We start from the raw sequence: 18,059 nt of genomic DNA on the forward strand, positions 1-18,059 counted from the left end.
TTTCTTAGTGGAAAGAAAAGGAAGGACAATTGAAAAAAATATCAAATGCAAAATCTTTGAACAACACAATTTAGTTTCAAGTGCTCCATGTACTTGTTTTGTAAGTTAAGTATATTTATAAAATAATAGATATGTTAATCAATTTTTGGTTATGTTTCTCTTTTAAGAATCAATAAATTTTTAAAAACTCTACCCATAAATTTCTCTATATTGACATGTTTCTTTTTTCTTCAAATATATCCCCTCACCACCTTTCTATAAGTCATTTCTCTTAACATAGATGGCTCCTACCTATGAAACTATTCAATATTTTTCATTCTTAAAAATGATAATGCTTTAACAATCGGTATGCAAAAAATAAGTTTACTTAAATCCAAGGTATGTTATTATTGTCTCTACAAATACTGTAGATCTTTCATGTAACCCACATCACTAAACATTGCTTGCATTTGTCTTATACATGCTATAGGGTTATCTAATTAAGGATAAATTAAAATGATACACATTCATAAGAACTAGACATTTATGCCCATCTTCCATATCTCTTTCTCATACCCATTGCATATTAAGGTGTGATTGCTAGTCATAAAATTATTTCTTAAACAAGAGATACATTTGCAACTAGTATGTGGCATTGTTGTAATGAGTTAAAGTTGTTTAAATATTTAATAGATGAAGAAATTATATTAATTTTAGAAAAAATATCTTAATGTAAAACGAAGAGTTAGAGAATAATTTTTTTTAACAATAGATAGGAAAAATATTTATGAAATTATCCAAATAAGAAACATATATTCAAAATTCATTTATAACACATATAGATTATAATTTTAAAAGATAAATAAAAAATATAGTAATATTAATGCATTAATAATGTACATATTTAAATGATTTCAATTAAGGTTAAATCAAGTTTGGAGGGAACCCAAAAACCCTTACAAATTGATTTTATCAAGGATCTAAAACCCCATCAAACATTAAACTCTACCATAGATATGACAATGAAAAGTCTAGCAACCCAATTAGAAAACATCGATCTGCAACCAAGAAAATAATGACAAAGGAAGACCAAGATGCCTAAGGAAAACTAGAAAGTAGTGTTGATCACCCATAGAAACACTCTATTGAGTATTCATCAACAAGGTTTTGAGGTCCCCCAAACCATCTAAGTAAGAAAACATGGCTTCCTGGGCCATCAAACCAAAATAATTGAGTCCCTCAAAATACTTTTCATAGAAAGATCTGGACTCCCCCAAGGAGTTGGGAAGACCTGAAACTTGCAACCACCCATAATCGAAAACACCCAAGCACTAGGAAGGACCCTTAAAAATTATCAACATCCTTCTGATCAAAATCCAAAAAGGAAACATGTCACCATCTGAAGTGGGACAATGAAAACAAAGGCAATAGCATAAATCCTAGGTTCAACCATGACATTGGGGGCACTAGGCACCCAATTCAATCACTCTAAAGAAATGACCTTAATAGCCAAATGATCAACAGACAAAAAACTAATAACCCGCTTTCTAGCTCCAAAAAGCACATAAGCATTAAAGCTATAGATCAAGAGAAGATCCGTCACAAACCATGAGCTTAAACCCAAACCAAAAAAGAATATCCTACCCTCCACCAAACAAGAGATACTCACATCAATAGCAACAATGGGAAGGAAGGCTAGAGACAAACCTGTACTTGAAAGGATCCAACCAGTCACCAAAAGGCCTAGATAAAAAGAAGCCCAATAGATCTCACTTCAAAGCTCTATAGGCCAACACCAAGCCACCAATATTGGTTGCGCCTCCAGTTCTAAAGGAACATCCACCTTAATACAATGTAACCACAAAGGAATAGGGAACTATAGAGCCAAAGAAAGCCACTAGGCCAAATAGTGAGAACCCCTCTCTATAGGGATGACAACCATCACAAGAGAAATCCAAGGAAAGCATGTAGAGAAGATCAATGGGATAATGAGATTAGCCAGATGCAAAAGACCTGGTACTAAGAATTTAACAAAAAAAAAATACCCTCATAAAAAATAGGCAAAACCTCAATTTAACTCTGTGAATTTTCCATCCAAAGAAAATAGGGGAACTCAAAACCCCACTGCAAGTAAACAAGCCAAAGGGACTAAGAGAAAAAAGAGATCTCAAATCCCTCCTGGCTCCCACCAAGCACCAAACTACAACCTTTTGGAGGAACACACCAAAAGCCCAAAAACTTCCACAACTATGAGTAGGAACAAACCCACAAGTCCCCTCCAAACAAACCCACATAGAGATATCTAATGATTTCCTAAAGAGGAAGAGGTAGGCTCTAACTAGGCAGAGAGTTTGGGGGAAGAAGGTCCCCTCCATCCATCTCGTTATCGTCTCCATCACTATTGTTGATATCATCTTGCCCCTCATCGACATCAACTCAGTCTTCCCCAATGCCTCATGCGGTAGAGGCCAAAACCCTAGCACAACCCATCTTTTCACTACTATATTGGGTATTGATACATATTTAAGTGTTTTAAATATATGCTTTTATAATCAAATTGAGGATCTCAACAAAGAGCTTTTAATAATCTAATAAACAAATGATACACTTTTAACATAATATAGATGAAAGCCAAGTCTAACAAAAGTGGACATGATATGTCCACTATTCTATATGTCAAATCTACACACATGCAATTGTGACTTATCATTCAAGAATTTAATATAGTTTAACATAAAAATGTGTAATTTAAAAGAGGACAAAAGATCAACTTGGTACTTATTCCTTTTGATATGAAACATTAGAAATAAATTAATATAATATTTTCATAACTATTTAAAATATAAAATATATATCAATTTTTAAAAGAAATTATTTCTTTATGACAATTATCCAAATTGATAGACGAAATTAAATAGAACTTATTTGATAAATATTTTTAATTATTTAAATTATTTAACTAATAATTTTTTATGCCGAATCACATCACATTTGTCATTGCTATTGAATTGAATTTGGTACAATGTACAATTCACATCCTCTTTAAGCACAACAAAAATCATTGAATGCCCAATGCAATTAAAATGAAGAAAGGAAAAGTAAAATACACTCTCCCACATTATTTGCATTCTCATCAAGCTCATAGAAACCATTAAGGTGTCAAACAAAATTACCTAGGGTTCAGTCCCATGAGGGGGGCTTAAGCTCTATTTTTTAGGAAGCAGGTGGTCTCATGAGCAAAATATAATTGTGCTATGGGATTATTCAGAATCTTCTCCTAAAAAGTAGAAGTCCCTCATTTTTAGGAAGCAGGTGAAAAATGGGTGGGGATGGAAATAGCCCCACCAGCTTAGGAATGCTTTTTTCCACTTGTCAATAATCTAAATTTTAGTTTTTTAATTAAAATGTAGTTTTAGAGAGAATTTTTAATTTCAGCTTATTTTTAATGCACATCCTCCTTAAATTTCGGGACTAAAATATTGAATATCATAAAGCATAGGACCACTAACTTTAAAATATTCCCTAAAAAGTAGCAAGCTGTTTCTGCTCTATTTTGTAGGAAGCCCTTTCCATAAGACCCCAGCCTTACCCAATTAAGCTAATAAATGTGTCAGACTGGCTTAAACATTAAGGAAGACGCGAGAATAGGTTAGAGCCAAATGCCACCTCCGACCGACCTTAATATTATTGGTAAGAAAGACGTAGAAAGGCGTTGTCTAAACGTTCCGTAAAGGCTCAGAAAACTCCGCATACAGCAGAAATGGCCATATTTTGACGTTTCGTACATCCAAATATGAGTAGTATGGTTGAATTCTTTTAATAGCAATCATAGAATTACCAAGATATGGCCAAAGAATTCTGATATTGCGTACGACAATTAGCCTAAGCTCTATAAATGAAAGTCGCAGACTAGTGCCACAGTTCGCAGCTCTAGAAACCTCGTTACACTCATTTACGTGCAAGTTTCTTCTTTATACCAAATGCACTCCTCTGTCAAATGCACACACACGTACATGCATATATACCTTAAACTATATTTGATTATTACTCTGGAGATATGGAGATATCTTTTATTTTGTTGTTAAGTGCAATTTTCATGTTGATTGCAGGGCAATGTGTGTTTTCTGCAATAGTCCCTGCTTTGATATCGTTCGGGGATTCTACAATAGACGTGGGAAACAACAACCATCTTTGCACGTTAGCAAAGAGCGACCACCGTCCTTACGGTAGAGATTTTCCTGGTAACAAGATAACTGGTCGGTTTTCCAATGGTTTCGTAGCCACAGATTACGTTGGTATGGCTAACAAATTCCATTTTCATGTTTAATTCATTTTGGAATTTTGTTCAATGATTTATATCAAATGTTTTGATCTTTGTATTCTTGTTTTGCAGCTTCTATGCTTGGACTGGGACCTGCAACGGTCGGTTATTTGGATCAAGTGGCTAAAGGGGATAATATTGTGAGGGGTGTCACATTTGCTTCTGCAGCATCTGGTTTCTACCCTGGCACTGCCAAAATTTATGTTAGTAAGTCGTTAGATTTATTATATTTCTTGGATAATCCATTCGATTGAAAACTGATTCGGTTTATCTTTTATCTACAGAATGTTCTGAGTCTAGAAGATCAATTGGAACTGTACAAACAATACAAAGAAGACTTAGCCCGTGTGGTGGGTGTAGCCAATGCTTCCACAATTCTGTCCGACGGTATTTATTTCATAAGCACCGGCAGCAATGACTATCTTAACAACTACTACTTCAATCTTATTCTTCAGAATAAATATAATCGGCTTCAGTACAGAAAACACCTACTCAAGCTTTTGTCCAATTTCTTAGAGGTGATTTCTTGAAACGGTTGAAACGGAGACTGGTGAGTTTTTGGATTGAATGGTACTCAGAAAAAGATATGATGTTATATTTGTTGCGTATTGAAATGCAGAAGCTTGGAAAATTGGGTGCACGTAGAGTGGGCGTGTTATCTCTTCCTCCGTTTGGCTGCTTACCTTCGCAAATAACACTGCATGGTCACGGAAGGCAGACTTGTGTCGAAAAACTCAACAGGGAGGCAGAAATTGAACGGAACGGATGGTATGAGGTTTGCTTATGTAGACATTTTCACCCCACTCAGTGAGGCTGCGAGATTCCCTCCAAAGTATGGTAAGAAATGTTGCATTCTTTTCTTTCGTAATTCCTTGTATGGGAAGCTGTAGATCATAATGCAGTTAATCAGAAATGCAAATCAGTTCTATACAAATGAATTGAACCAAGATATAACTAATCCTACAAATCTTTTTTCTCGAAATTAATAACCATGAGTGTCTTACATATTGTGGAAATCTAATAGTATTGTGCTTGAATGGGTACAGGGTTTGTGGAAGGGCGGAGAGGATGTTGTGGAACAGGGCTTCTGGAAGCGTCGATCTTCTGTAATGAATTCAGCTGTGGCACATGTAAAAACCCTTCGAAGTATGTATTCTGGGACGGATTCCATCCATCAGACAGAATGAACTTTCTTCTTGCAGAGACGCAGCTTCCCAAAGCTCTCAACGATTTGTTATGACAGATGTGATCTATTCATCTCTGACTAAAATAATTTCGTATACTCAATTTCCATATTTATTGGTTATATGTTATTAGATTAAATAAATACGGTTCAAACAAACATTTCTAAAACTGTGTAATCAATTTAAAAATTGTAACTTGTTATGTTATGGTTGTAAATTTTAGTAAGTTCTGTGTTTTGCTGTCATGGAAAACCCCAACAGATCTACCTTATTTTTTCAGTTTGAAGATTATATTGAGCTTTTGATGATTCATGCAGGATTCAAAGTAAGATCTTTTATTTGCTGTTACAATGTCGTATAATTAGATAGTTGATGGTCCATACTCTTATTATGTACTTGGACTCTTTACCGACTATCATATTATATTGAGCTTTCTATCCATCAACTAAGATACTCTACCAATTGAGGTACTGGCCATGTTAAAACCTGCAACCTATCTTCGATGGGAGTTATCACCAACATGTTATGCTATGATGTTGAATGAGGATCAAAGATATTTTAATGAGTATACTTTCCGCTTGCTAACTAAAATTTAGTCTTGGCTTGTGGAAAGCAAGCAATGATTGTGCTCGACGTCAATCCCACCCCGGACGTGAAGTATTTCTATTTTAATTCATTCCGTCTCCTTCTACTTTGAAGAGTTTGTTTTCCGCAGATTCGTTTGCCAATCCTTATCATATTAGTTGAAGTTAGCATTTCCGAGTTTTCCTGCAATACATCTTAAACTATCAGTTACGACTTTTGACCAAACCAATGATATTAAGTTAGGTTCAATACCATATGTTTGAAAACGATCACCACTCACCATCTAAAGGATTGTTACATTTTCCACATATTATAGAAAGTTCATTTACCTATGGATACATGGCATCTCTCATTTCCCTAATTATTAGAATCTTCGAGATATAGTGAGATGGCAGCCTTACTTTCTTTTAAGCGTTCAACATTAAAATGATTGATTTCATACAATTTTTAAATTTTGTTTTAAAAAGGTCTCTATAAAACAATTGTAGAAAATCATTAATGTAGAAAATAGATGAATGTTATAAATAAATTAAATGTAGAATATCTCTATCTCTTTTAAATAATTGTAAAATTTTACTTTTTTTTTCACAATTCATTTACTAGAAAATGTAAGATTTTATATAATTTAAATGATTTAAATGAAATAATATTTTAGAATCCATTGTCTTATGATCTTATATTTTCAAGTCATAATGTAAAATTAATAATTTTCAAATCTATAAACTTTTAAAATATTAATAGAAAAACTAATTTTATTTTTCGGTTTATTATTTTTACATAATTTAATATTAAATGATCATTTTTTTAAAAAGAAAAAATTATATGTATTTAAAATATTAATTATTATTATTAAATAATATAACTAATAATATAATTATATTAACTATCTGACTTTTGAATCATTTCATCTACCTAAATTTGTTATGTTTAATCTATTATTTAATCTCTTCTTTGTTCAAATTTATAGAGTCCTTTACATCACATCTTAAAATTTAAGTGTATTGTACAATCTCACTCAATACTTTGTATATAGTTCTAATCTATAGTTTTTGGAACATCATAAAAGAAATGACATGTAATATTTTTTAAAGCATTATACAAATTACAAATACAAATAAATTTCTAACATCTTAATTGACCAAATATAATTGTTCTCCAATAAAATTTATTAGGAAAAATATAAAAAATCTTAATTTAGAGTTATATTAGTTTTCAAGATTACTTTAAAAATAAACCATTTAATTTATTTATAGCATTCATCTATTTTCTACATTAATATCTTTCTACAATTCTTTTATAAAATTGAGGAAATACATGAACAATATCAAACAATCTAAGCACTGATAATAGGGTTGAGAAGATCGACAATGGAGGTGCCTGTTAGCATGAATGCTGATGATACTACTATGGGGGAGTATTCTAAGAATTGGAGAGTATTGACATGTTGTATTCATGACTGTATTTGTCATTATTGTCAACATATCATGCTTTCTATAAAGATCGGGTGAATAGAAGACAGAGATTTTGATGGTACGGACAATGGTTTTCTTGTTTAGTGACGCATAGTCATGGACATGTTCGACATAATGTCTTGATGACATGGTCGAGTGTGCAGAGTCAAAGTCAAAGTCGTATGTAAGTTGTACCTAATTTATAGAGAGTAGTTCAAAAATAAAGTATTGGGAAAGTAGTTCCTAATGATTATTAGCTATCTTACATCTGATATGTAATGAAGAGATGGGTAATTGGGTAGTGATAGATGACAGTATGTTGCCCTAGTATCACACATGTGAAGTTTTGTATAGGCTATGAGCTGATAATGCTACTATAATTGCAATTAATTAATTATCTTATTGTAATTAATTGGGAAACCCTTAAGGACAACTCAAGGCATTATTACGAAGATATGGTATAAAGGAAAGATGATTTTTTCCTTGATTGTAAAGCGTATCCATTGTTGCAAGAAGGAAAAAGTGTGAAAAGGAGCAGAGTACTTATAGAATGTGTGTAAGAAATCCAAGGGATGATTGGATGCGAGGTTTGTGATCTAGTTACAAGATCAAAAGGACTAGAAGTTTATTTGATAGGATAGAGAAAGACTTGAAGTAACAATATAGTACAAATCTATTATTCTACAAAGAATAATACAAAGATCATTTGGATAATGGGTTTCTTGGTCTTTCCTTTGAAGTTGTTTGGGCAGTGAATCCAGTTGTCCTCCACAATTCCTAAAAGGGTTGAAATCTCCTAACAAGGATTCAAAGTCTCCTAACAGGGACTCATACGTTAGGATTAACCTAAAAAAAAAAAAAAAATAGTTACATGGAAATATAACCAATACCAGAAAATAATAGATTGCATAAAAGTAAACACAAGACACCAAGATTTAACATGGTTCACCCAAACCCTGGGCTACGTCCACCAACAACAAGTCCAATATTATAATTATCCAGTGATTACAACTTGATTACAATTCATAATCCCTTATAGATCAATAACATCGCAAGAAGCTACAATATCACCATTCATTATGAAATCCCTAACCCTAAGCCTTTTTGTACAAGCTTTTGCCACTTGCAAAATTAGTGCTAGAATAATAGAAAAATAGTAGCCGATGCCTATTAAAATATAAGAGCATTTTTGGCTTCGGGGGTGATGCCATCAAAAACCCCCACGAGGGTGTTGCCCCTCGACCCCACCTTGTACTACAGTAGGGAGCACACCTGGGACACTACCCTAGGACCCCATAGGGGTGCTACCCCCAAACCCATGTAGAAATAATCTAGAGGGAAATTGTGTGGAATAAACCTCTAAGTCTAATTAGGCTCCACATCAAAACATCATATGTACTAAATGTATTCATAGACTCCTAACAGGGTCCATCCTCGAACAAGGAACATTTAGATTAGTACATCATCTTGTGGGTTCCATTCCCACTAGGGTTTTCCCTTTGATCGAGGGTTTTCATAGTTAACATATCTAGTGTTATTGTGTATGAGTATTTGTTTGTGGTTTCAGTTTATATTGGTCATATGGTTAAGTTTTTTTAAGGTTGAAGATTGTGATAATAGTTGGATAACTAATTTAGCCCCCCCATCTCACACCCCACCCCTCTAAAAAATTATATCAGTGGACTATATATTCTAACAATTGGTATCAAAGCATTAAGTCCTTGAAGGATAAGCTTAATAGCTTTGGAAGATCGATGGCGAATCTTTTTAGAAAAGATAGTCCTAGATTTGAGGGGTGCAACTATGACAGTTGGAAGGAGAACATGAAGACTCATCTGTCGATCATGGGTCTAGGATATTGGATCTTCACAAAGAGTAAGAAGATAATCATTGAAGAAGAAAAGCTAGAAGGATGCAATGAAGATGAAAGAGATCTATTCATGTGTAACATGAGAGAAAGATAAGCTCTACTAACAACTCATCTAGAGAATGAATATAGTAAGATAAAGTCACTTGAAACATCTTATAAAATTTGGAATGCATTAGAATATACTTTTGAAGGTGATAAACATGCAAAGAGAATGAGATTACGAAATTCAATATGTGCATTTCAAGATGCTAAAATTATGGAAGATGAATCTATAAGAAGTTATATTGGTAGGATATCATAAATTATTGTAGGAATTTGGTCTCATGGTGGAACCAAGGAATAAGATGAAGTAATATGGAAGATATTGAAAAGTTTGACATCACTATTTAAACAAGTAGCTCAAATGATTTAGCTAGTAATGCCCTGCACTAAGGATTTCACAAAGGAAATTTTTCTTGGAAGATTAGAATCTAGAAAAATAGATCTAAGATAGTCTAAAGATCTAGCTAGAGCCAAAACAACTTTTAGAGCCCTAAACATTTGACCTAATTTGACAAGGAGTGCAAGCACACATGGAAATTTTGCTAGTAGTAGCAGATTTGATGAAGACAAAAATATTGAGAAAGGAATATCCCTTCTTATAAGAAGATAAAAAGATGGTAAGAAAATCTTTAAATGTTGGATTTGTGATGAATTTGGTCATTATTCATCTAAATGTCCTAAAAAAGAGAAAAAAAATATAAATAAAGTTCAAGCCTAGAAGAGATACAAATAGAAATTATCTATATGCAAATGAAGATGGAGAATCTAATGAGAAAGGTCAAAGTGAAATTGATGAAGAATTAGTATGTGTAGCTATCAAGGAAGGTGATCTTGATAGAGAAATTAGAGAAGAAAGAGCTCTAGTTTCCCAAGTAGAAAATAAATCTGAATGGATAATTGATGGTGGTTGTTCACATCACATGATTGGTGATATGAATAAGTTTGTTAAGTTTAGGAATCATGATGGAGCTATTGTTAGAGTTGGTAACAATGTAGCCTATCATACAATAGGAATTGGATCCATTACTCTTGATGGTAAAACTAATACTGATGATGTTTATTTTGTTGATGAATTGAAGCATAAATTATTGAGTTTTGGACAGTTGGCAGACAAGGCTTATCAGTTTCAATTTACTAAGAAGACTGACATTATGAAAGAAAGAGATGGTAAGATGATTAGAATTGAGACTCGATCTAGAAGTAATGTATTTCAGTTGAATCCTACTGAAATAATATGTTTGCTAGCTAAAGTGGATAACAGTTGGTTGTGGCATAGAAGATTATGTCACATAAACTTTGATAATATTGTGAAGGTTAGTAGCAGTTTTATAGTCAGAGACTTTCCTAAGATTACAAAGCTTACTAATGTTGTGTGTAAAGAATGTATCTTGGTGAAATCGAATAAAGAGTTGGAAATATAGATGGAGTAACTGAGAGGGGGAGTGAATCAGTTACAACAAAAATAAATCCACATATTCCTTAGATGTCTTAAATAACTACTTATTGTTATCACTCAATGGATGTATTGTCTATTAACTTATTACCGATCTTTAAGCATTCACAATTATCAACATGCATGCAAAAGGAAATAACATGAACACAAGAGGCACTAGATTTAACATGTAAACCCAATATGGGAAAACCACCAAGTAACTAGCTATCGATTTTCACTCTTCTAAAGTGAGCCCTATTAGGAGCCAACCCTGTTAAAGGTTACAAAACACACTATTAGGTGTGACCTTGTTAGAGGATTTAATCACCCTGCTAGGAGTGGCCTTGCTAGATGACTTTAGAACAATTCAATAGAACTCTCCACCTTGTTAGAGGATTTACAAAAATGGTTGTTAGAACAACTCTATTAAGAGATTTAGGAATTACTACTACAATGGTGAGAAAGTAACAATAAGTGACCCGAATGAGTTGTAACTGATCTTTGTTGATATAGATCTTTGTTCTGTTTCACTAGATCCTCTCTGATTGAATACAACTTTGCTGCTCCTCAAGGATATTTGATCCTTCTTTAAAATTTTCTCACACTTCTTCTTCACACAATTAACTCATTTGCATGCTTGCTCATTCATCCATACATTTGAATTCACAACTTAACCTTTTATTTATACCATACAAATTATCAAGTCAACTCATTTACAAGTTACAATTATCAATAATCATTACATTAGTCAACTATAAACATTACATGAAATAATTAAAATTTATTTTCCAAAACAATGAAATTCTTCATTGGCTGACCTTGCTCGATGAACATTGCTCTATAAATGATTTCCAATGTTAACCAAGTGAAGCTCGGTAAACACTACGAACTCTACAGAATTCTTCGAAGACCAAGTGAACTCGGTAGACACTAACTTTCTTTTGCTGACCTTTTAAGCTCAGTAGAAATTGATTTCTCCCATAGAATCCTTCAACACCCAAGTGAGCTCAGTAGAAACTGTCTCCATAGTGTGATATTCAGGAACACTCAGTAGACTTTGTAATTCACTTTGCTAACCAACTGAGCTTGGTAGACTCTGTCTTTTACTTTGCTGACCAACTAAGCTTGGTAGACTCTATTTGATAACTGATATGACATTTATTTAACATCAAAGACAACACACAATTGCATCAATAGTCTCCCTCTTTGGCATTGATGGCAACACAACATGTCATAGCAGAATAAAATTTGAGAACAAGTCTTTTTCTAAAAGAATATTTCTCCCTCTTACATTACATCCCACAAACTTCTCTAATACAACAATCTCCCTCTATGAAGGAATTACATAGCTTCTTTTCAAACATCAAACTCTTCACAAACAAATTCAAATTTTAGAAAGATATGATAGTATACTCTCCCTCTTTGATAACACATACAAAAGACAACACAAACCAAATGAATAACAATGTACCTTATGTACTGATTCATATGCAATATTTCTATTACTATGTTACATCAACTGATAGATCTTCAACTTGGTACTTGTTGATGCATCACTAAAACTTCATTTTAGTGGGCTTCAGATAGGGGAATGACCCCTAACTTACCTCTGAGATACAAAAATGCATCCTTAAGTAATGGTTTGGTGAATATGTTAGCAATTTGTTCCTTTGTATGGACATATTCCAATTTGATCTCCTTCTTGTGCACCAATTCTCTGACAAAGTGATACTTTATTGCAATGTGCTTAGTTTTTGAATGTATCACTAAATTTTTAGATATGTTAATTACACTTGTATTTTCACAAAGCATAACAAAAAGTTCTTTGATTTCCACCTTCATACCTTCCAATAATTGTTTGAACCAAACAATATTAGAATACTTTACTACTACTACAACATACTCTACTTCAGCTATAGCTTGGGATGTACAATTTTTCTTTTTGCTTGTCCAAGAAACCAACCTCTTTCCAAGAAAGAACGCTCCTCCACTTGTACTTTTTTTGTCATCAATGTTTCCTACCCAATCTGCATCAGTAAACACTTTCAAATCTAAATTACCTCCAAATTTGTACCATAACCCATAATCTTTAGTGCCTTTCAAGTATCTCATGATCCTTTTGATTTCCATCATGTGATTTTCTCTTGGTTTTGTTGAAAATCTTTCTACAATACCAACTGTAAGAGCAATATCTAGCTTTGTATGAACTGCATATTACAACTTTCCAATCATGGATCTATACAATGTCTGATCTACCTCTTTTGATTCATCATCCTTGGTAAGCTTTAGACTAGTGCACATAGGAGTTCCAATTGGTTTACAGTCTTTCATACTAAACTTTTTCAGTATCTCCTTGATGTATTTAGATTGAGTGATGTAGATGTCATTCTTACTCTACTAAATTTGAAGGCCAACAAAGAATTTGATCTCACCAAACATTGACATCTCAAATTCCTTATTTATTTGCTCTGAAAATTCTTTGCGTAAATCATCATTTCCTGTAAACAAAGTATCATCCACAAATATTTCTGCCAAAAAAATCTTATTATCTAGTCCTTCCTTGATATACAAGCTATTGTTATTATTAGTTCTTTGAAAACCAATCTAAATAAGATAGTTATGCAATCTTTCATACCATGCTCTAGGGGCTTGTTTTAGACCATGCAATACTTTGTGTAATTTGCAAACCATGTCCTTCTTGTCTAGATCAACAAAACTCTTAGGCCACTTAATGTAGACTTCTTCATCTAGTATACCATTCAAAAATGTTGATTTGACATCCATTTGATAAACCTAAAATCCTTTGTATGCAGCATATGCAAGTAAGGTCCTAACACCTTCCAATCTTGCAACAGGAGCAAAAGTCTCTCCATGGTCTATTCCTTCTTCTTGAGAGTATCCTTTGCATACCAGTCTAGCTTTGTTCCTTGACACCTTACCATCTTTATTCAACTTATTTCTGAATACCCACTTAGTTCCAATCACATTTTTATTGTTAGGCCTAGATATAAGAGTCCATGTTTTGTTCTTCTCTATCCACTCTATCTCTTTATTCATAGCGTCAATCCAACTTTCATTTTATAATACATCTTTGACATTTCTAAGTTCAAAATCAGCAAGAAAACAAGTACCTTTTAGCTTGTACTTCTTGTCATAGTACCTTCAGATTTGTCTCTAGTGATCTAATCTAGTGCATGATGTCTCCTAACATATTTTGCTAATATAGGTTCCTTGTATTTTGAAAAAATTGCACTATCATCCTCTTGCACTTCAACTTCAGGTTCTGGCTATTTTTTCTACTACTCGAGTCCTTCATACTCGGTAGGCATTGGCTTGGTAGCATTAGAATGTGACTCAGGTTCTTGTAGCTCAATTTGAACTTCCTGCAACTCGGTTACTAAAGACTTGGGAGTAGAAGGTTCCTAATTGACAGATGCATCTGGAACTCTATCAGGTTTAATGAAAAAAAATCTCCTATAGCCTTTTGGTTCCTTTTTTCTTTCTTCTTCAGTCTTTTTTGCAAACTCATCAACTTTCACATGTGCACTTTCTATGACTTTGTGAGTAGACAAATTCAAACATCTATATGCTTTAGTCTTGCAAGAATATCCCAAAAACATTCCTTCATCACCCTTCATGTCAAATTTACCTTTTCTAGATTCTTTCAAAATATAACATTTTCTTCCAAAGACTTTTAGTTAACTCACATTGGGTTTATAGCCATACCATAACTCATAGTAGGTTTTGAATGAGTCCTTCTTCAGCTGCACTCAGTTCAAGGTATGAACTGTAGTGCTAATAGCTTCCTTCCTGTATTTGATAGCAATGTTCTTTTCAATCATTAAAGTTCTTGCACAGTCCATGATAGATCTATTCCTCCTTTCAGCTATTCCATTTTTCTCGAGAGTTCCAGGGGTTGATACCTGTCTTTTGATTCCCCTTTCAATGCAAAAGTTATTGAACTTGTGGGAGATGAATTCACCACCTCTGTCTAACCTCAAACATTTTAGTCTTTTCCCTATTTCCTTCTCTACTCTAGTCAAATACCATTTGAACTTCTCAAATGCTTCTGATTTCTCTCTCAGATACATGACAGTCATCATTCTTGAGTAATCATCATAAAAAAGAATGAAGAATTTTTCTCCAGTATAACTTTCAATTCCAATAGGTCCACACAAATTAGTATGCATAATTTCTAAAACTTCTTCAGACTGATAGTTCTTACTTTCAAAACTAGTATTTCCCATTTTACCAATCTGACAATTCTTGCATAGACCAACATTAGGTTTCTTTATACTAGGAATTCCTCTTACTTTCCTAAATTTTCTTATTTTCACCAAGTTATCAAAGTTCACATGACATTACCTTCTATGCCATAACCAACTTTCTTCAACTTGAGCAATAAAACATGAACATTCACCAAGTTCAAGATAGAACAAGTTACCTTTTGTATGTATGCCTGATCCAATCAGTTTTTCCTTTGTCATCCAACAATCTTGTTTCTCCATGCATGAATTTCACCTTGAATCCATTATTGATTAGCTATGCCACACTCAAGAGATTATGTTTTAGTCCTTCAACCCAATCGGCATTATTACATATAAGTTCTTGGGTTAGTGATATTCTTCCTCTTCCTTTTATGCAACAAGGTTCATTACTACCAAACCTCACACTACCACCATCATAGCCTTCAAAATGTTCAAAATTTGTTTTATCACCAATCATATGATGAGAGCAACCACTATCTATGATCCATGTATCATTTTTACTCAAATGAGAGATAAGTGCCATTTTATCTTCCTCATCATTATCAGATTCATCTTTTACAGCAATGTAAACAATTTTATCTTCTTCATCATCTACCTTTTTCCTTGAATTATTTGAAATCTTTCTTTCCATTGCACTTGTGACATTTCTTTTCATCCTTATTTTGCTTGTTTAGGCACCTAGCAACAAGATGTCCAATTTCCTCACATGAAAAATAAATTTGAGGAACATTACCTTTGTATTTTCCTATGTGTCTAGAATATTTCCTTGCAAGTAGAGCTTCAACCACCTCAAGATCACTATCAGAACTCTGTTCTAATTCTTCTTCACTTTTTGACTAAGAATCCTTTATCTTCTTGCCTTTTTCTTTGAGTGAATTATCTAGCTAAAATGTAGTCAACCTTCCTACTATGGCCTCTAAATTTCTCTTATGATTTGCTTCACATCTTCTTTTTTGAATTGCAAAAACTCTAATTGCATAAATAGGAAGTAATGTTCTAAGAACTTTACTTAAAAGTATTTCCTCCTTAATGTCTCCTACAGAAGCCTTGATTGCACTGACAACTACTTTGACTCTTTCAACATATTTGGCAATGTTTTCATCCTCTCCCATCCTCATCTGATCAAATTGTCCTCTTAGACTTTCTACTTTGGCTCTTCTCACATTATCATCATCTCCATAGATATCTTTCATCTTGTTCCACATTTCAAAGGTAGTTTTTTTGGTCCTTGACATCATCAAATTCTTCATAGCTTAGGGCAGATGCAATGTCTATCATCATGGTGTTATGAGTCTTCTTCTCAACAATGTCATTATCATATAATGTGCCAGATGGAGTTACATATGCTTCATCAAAATATTTCAATCATGTATCTGTAGGATTTGAGCAAAAGCACACAACAAATCCACGAAGCCCAAGAAAAGTTGCATGCAGAAAACCTGTCATGGAGAAGAAAAAGACAAGAAGAGGTAAGGGTTTGATTTGAAAAACTTAGACGAAGACAATATTATTCAACAGATCTTCATAATGAAAAAATACAAAGAGATCAATCCTTATAAAGGAGATCAAAACATGGAAACGATAACCTAAAGCCTAAAAAAGCTAGGTTGTATAATATAATTAATAAAAATATTAATTATATGTACCTACAAGATAGCTTAAGAAAAATAGAGTAATAGGAAACTTAATTAATTAAATCAAAGTGATTTAATTAATAAGTGCAAACAAATAATTACTCTAACACCCCCCCTTAAGTGAAGCTCAGGAGGTAAGCTAACCTAGCATAGCTATGAAAGAAAAAAAATTGGGTCCTAGCAACAAGGCTTGATCAAGTACCCAATCACAAAAAAATCTCTATAAAGAGGAGAAATAGAGAAAACCACATGAGAAAAACCATACTCCAAAAAGAGATAGCAAATAATGTTCCAGAAGAAGGAACAAAGAGAGATCAGAAGAGAATCACTGAAGCATGAAAAGCCACAAAACTCTATCAAAAATGCTGATCTGTAGAACCTCCATGGAAATAGAAGGCATGAACTGAGTGTGTCTACATGGTAGATGATCCATCTCACTGAAATGCATAGGTAGCCAGCCACTACAATTGCATAGTATGTAGGATCGGGTACTAAATACATAGCTCACACCAATGAACCATCAATGAAAGAAGCATATAACAAAAATATAGTTCCCCCCCTTAAGGCAAGTGAGGTGATAGGTAGCTGAAAAGATGGGCCAAAAAAACTCCTACAACACAGGAACTAGACACATCGAGAGTGAGGTACAGACACCTATAAAGGCACATGTCATCGACACTGCATGAGGCAAATGAGAAAGAGGGCCTATAAGTGCCAAACAACTATTCCTCCATGGCATTTTATAAAATAGTGCAAGTATAACAAATCACAATGATGAAAAGGATCCTAAAATGAAAGAGTGGCACTTTATCTTAGTGCGTTGCATAAAGATGCTTACAATGAATATCAACAATGATTAGAAAAAACATAAGGCTAAAATAATAGAAGGTAGAGCCCAAAACGAAGTATCTGAAGCAACAAAATCGATCCTCAAACCTGAAACAAATAGAAAATCCATTAGAATGCTAAAATGCAAAAGATTGAATAAGATGTTCCTAGAATAGAATCTGAAAAAACTTCTAGCATCACTAGAAAGAGCACATAAAGAGCTTTCCAGTGATATAAAGAGGTCCAAAATCGAAGATTGGATGCTCAAGATACGCCTCTCAGAGTACAAAAAATAATATTTGGCTTTGACTACCAAAATAGGCAACCAAACTACATCAAAACTCAAGAAAGCCTACATAAATATCTTCGTCTTAGAACCAGCTTTTTGATGCATTTTTTGGATTGAAAAAATACATCTGTATGCTCAAGTTATGGAAGAAAAACATATAGGGCCTCTAAAAGTGC

The 18,059-nt window shown here is 33.4% G+C and overlaps 1 pseudogene across 1 annotated transcript; it reads left to right on the forward strand.

Moving 5' to 3' along the window:
* Window positions 1-3,994: 3,994 nt before the first annotated feature.
* LOC149577848 (GDSL esterase/lipase At5g03810-like) lies at window positions 3,995-5,701 on the forward strand (annotated as a pseudogene). The gene is made up of 5 exons (XR_016363963.1): window positions 3,995-4,274; window positions 4,373-4,503; window positions 4,585-4,818; window positions 4,920-5,137; window positions 5,347-5,701. The product of XR_016363963.1 is annotated as a GDSL esterase/lipase At5g03810-like (transcript).
* The last annotated feature ends 12,358 nt before the right edge of the window (window positions 5,702-18,059 follow it).

This window comes from Cupressus sempervirens, chromosome 1, assembly GCF_028749045.1.
Source record: "Cupressus sempervirens isolate cs-2001-9-10 chromosome 1, ASM2874904v1, whole genome shotgun sequence".
NCBI lineage: Eukaryota > Viridiplantae > Streptophyta > Pinopsida > Cupressales > Cupressaceae > Cupressus > Cupressus sempervirens.